Source organism: Cryptomeria japonica, chromosome 6 (genome assembly GCF_030272615.1).
Source record: "Cryptomeria japonica chromosome 6, Sugi_1.0, whole genome shotgun sequence".
Taxonomy (NCBI): domain Eukaryota; kingdom Viridiplantae; phylum Streptophyta; class Pinopsida; order Cupressales; family Cupressaceae; genus Cryptomeria; species Cryptomeria japonica.
Window position 1 is genome coordinate 401,472,554 of NC_081410.1, and position 4,057 is coordinate 401,476,610.

At 36.1% G+C, this 4,057-nt stretch overlaps 1 pseudogene; it reads left to right on the plus strand.

The window, feature by feature from the left end:
• The first annotated feature begins 946 nt into the window (after positions 1 to 946).
• On the plus strand, positions 947 to 2,590 carry LOC131065829 (serine/threonine-protein kinase SRK2A-like; annotated as a pseudogene).
• The last annotated feature ends 1,467 nt before the right edge of the window (positions 2,591 to 4,057 follow it).

A 4,057-nucleotide genomic window follows, 5' to 3' on the forward strand; every position in this document is an offset into this window, starting at 1 on the left:
CAAACACTGCATATGAAATGAATACCTAAACATGATATGCTTGGTAAAACCAAAAATGGGTGTAATTAAAAAGCTAACAAAAATTGACACTAACGATATCAATTCGTGACCAAGGGATTTACTCAGTAATACGAATGAATGTAAGAATCTCTCACTCTAGTTTTGTTGTCCTAAAACTTACATTAAGTGGTTATGGAATTAATGTAGTCAAACTTGTTCTCAGTGCAGAAAATTACAATTCACTTTTTAATTCTTTTAATTACAGAAAAGAAGGAATGCAGAAGTTAGAGCATGTACTTAATTCAGCTAGACTGTATGTTGTCTTGGACTTGGCATTGGCAAAAGGAGGCAATGATAATCCCTTTTCGCTCAGATGTTTGTGTTTTCTTTTGCCCAAATTGAGCATGCCCTTTCTGTGTTTCCCACCATCAAAACTCTGTTGTTCTCCATTCCATTTAACAAATCAAAGTTACATTTTAATCAATGAAATGTGTAGAATAAACCTCTCAAACCATGTCAGGTGACTTACCTCAAGATTCTGGATTATGCTAAATCCAATGACGCATTTTAGGAAAAATGGGCAAGCTTTGGAGGAAAAATATTACCATATCCTACATAAAGCAGTTGTCGTGTTTCAAAGCTCCTCGAACAGTGTAGAAGGTCTCGCAGATGAGGCGGTGGGCTTCACGGGCAGTAAGAGCTGGTGAAATAAATGCACTCGTACCTCAGCAATTAATGAATTCCGTGGAGAATGAGTGCGTATAATAAATTTGCCAATACCCAGTGGCCTGACCGCAGGTGAAGAGTAAATTAAAAAAAATTCCAGCAGCTTATTGAACATTAGGAAATATGAGATAATGCATTCCATCCATGTTACAAAATTAGAAATATTTTTGGGAGAAAAAAATATAATAAACCCCAGCAATAAATCAAGCACCCAATCATAAGTCAAATAATTAATAAATTTTTAAACAGTTTAATAGAAATAAAAATGAAACTTTACAGTAAGCTTTAATTTTTTAGCTTGCACAATTATCAAAACATGTTAATGTCTTTTTTTGGGGGAAGTTGAAAACATTAGTTCCCTGCTTAAGGCAGGGACTAATAACAACCTCCCCTGAACCTATATTTAGACATTCTAAAGCAATTATATCTAAAACAACGGAAAAAATAGTTTTTATCCATTCAAAAACTGATTGGATGATAGAGATTGATAAGAGTGGGAAGCAGCGAGCAGCCTGAGTGAAAGCAGGAGAACCTGAGAGGAATTCGCTCAGTCCAGAGAAGTGAGAAGAAATGGAAAGAGGGGCCGCCATGGATAATGATAGGTACCAACTTGTGAAGGATATTGGGTCAGGCAACTTTAGCGTAGCGAAGCTCATGCAAGACAAGCACAGCAAACAACTGGTTGCTGTCAAGTATATTGAGAGGGGCCACAAGATTGACCAGAATGTGCAGAGGGAGATCATCAATCACCGTTGTCTCAACCATCCAAACATTGTACGCTTCAAAGAGCTGCTATTGACACCCACCCATCTGGCAATAGTCATGGAATATGCAGCAGGTGGGGAGCTCTTTGAACGCATTTCTAAAGCTGGGCGCCTTAGCGGTGATGAGGCCCGATTCTTCTTTCAACAAATGATATCAGGGGTGAGCTATTGCCATTCTAAGCAAATCTGTCACAGGGATTTGAAGTTGGAAAACATACTGCTGGATGGGAGTCATGAGGTAATTCCTCGTATCAAGATCTGTGATTTTGGTTACTCAAAGTCTTGTTTGCTTCAATCTCGGCCCAAATCCACTGTGGGGACGCCTTTCTACATAGCCCCGGACGTTTTATCAAGGAAAGGATACTACGATGGCAAGGCTGCAGATGTGTGGTCATGTGGTGTAGCACTCTATGCTAGTGGGAGCTTATCCGTTCCAGGATCCTCATCATCCAAGTGATTTGAGAAAGACTATCGAGCGCGTATTGAAGGTGCAATACAGGATTCCTGATTGTACTACAGAATGTCGTAACCTTCTGTCAAGAATTTTTGTTGCAGATCCTGCCAAGAGGATCACAATTCAGGAGATTCGAAATCACCAGTGGTTCGTCAAGAAGTTAAGAGCAGATTTGGTAGATGCAGGAGACAGTAAGAGGGTAGACATTAATGGGTATGATGAGGAAGGTCAGAGCATGGATGAGATAATGAGGATGATAGCAGAGGCCAGAATACCTACATCTCAGGGATTAGGGCTGGGGCGATACTGCCTTGAGGTCGATGATCTGGTGGATTAGTGGGGAATTCGTCTAATGCTTGCTTTCTTTCCTTGTATCAGAGTGCATGCTTAACTGCTTACACATTATGTTATGCTCCGTGATCTTATGTTTGCATGCCTAATATGCAAGGTGAACAGCAACTTATCTCCGCCCTTTTCACCGCAAGCTTTGTTCAATGCGGTTCTTCTAACTTTATTACCTCCGCAATTTCTATTTTCTGTGGAGGTTAACTTTGTATAAAATCATGCGTTTGCATAATGTAAATGATACAATGAATTAATTTCATTTACCAATTCTGTTTTTCTTCTGTGTTCTATTATCTGCAAGTTTTGCTTTTTTTCTTTTTTAAACAAATCTTTGTGCAAATCTGTACTCTGTTTACAGGTTGCAAAATTTTACAATAAAAAGCGAGATGCAGTGCATGAGTTTCTTGTTGAACTGGAAGTAATGTGAGAAGTATATGATAGTTTTTAAAGAAAAGTACCAGTTAGTAGAAATAATGTGAGAAGTATTTGATTGTTTTTTTAAGGAAAAGTTATTTGTTCACATGTAATAATGTTAAAATTATATAAAAGACTTGCATTCATTTCATCATATATGAAAATAATTTAAATGGGAATATTGAGTTTGTGTTTAGAAAAAATCTATTTGAAGAAGGGAAAAAGGTTTTCTAAACTAAGGAATTTGAGAAAGATTTACACATATAAATTAAATATTTTTAAATTTCAATATGTTAATGTTTACTAAGTGTACAATTATAATGAATCTTGTCTCTTTAACTTTTCATATTAAATTTGAATAGCACTATATTTTTTATTTTTTAGAGTGCTGCAAATTATTCTACTTTGATATTCAATTTGCGTCACACTTTCAGAGTTTCAAAATGTAAATGCTCTAGAATTTTAGAGAAGTGCAAATTATTCCACTTTGTATTGTAAGATTTTTCAACACATATACACTATGTTGAGTAATTATACCATTGTATTTTATGTTCAACTATACAATGTTTATTTATTAATTATAACCATGAACATTATTTAATTAAATAATTAAATAATTATAATTATAATAATAAACTTAATCCTTTAAATCTATTTTTAAATTTTTATTTATTTTTGATAAAAGTGGTAGAGCCACGAAAATTACTAATTATGAAAGAAGATTTACAGAGCCTGGTTCAGGTGGGCATACCGGCGGGAAAGAACTAGGAAGAAAACCTCTGGTTGTAGCCTGAGTAACAAGAGTGAATTATCGTAAAGAACTACCCCACCCTCACCCATGATAATCCACAATCCTTTTGACAAAATACATCGAAACAAGTTATATCCCACCCAATAAAACCCATATACATCCGAAGAAAACCCAGGGGAGAAAGGGGATAAAGAAGACGGACCAGAATAGGTTGCAACTGAGGAGGAAGGACTGTACAGGTCTCTGATACCAACCACAATTGTAGAAATATAAATCATAACCTTAGCAGCATCCGTGGAAAGCAATGTAGAATCTGCACTACTATCCAATTCTGATCTAGTAATCCCTGCATACCTTTTGACTAAGATCATTGTTAGCAGATGTGCACACCCAGGAGTCACAAAAATCAAACAATATAAAAATGAATGTGATATGAAGCCTCTAAAAATAAAACATCCATCGCATCTGAATAAGAGGATAGGAGGAACCAAGAATGTCACCAAACACAAATTAAACATGACGATCTGTACTATTGTAGTCCCAGTGTCTAACGTGAACTTGACAAAGTTAAATGGCAATACTGAAGTCCATATCCCAGAAAAG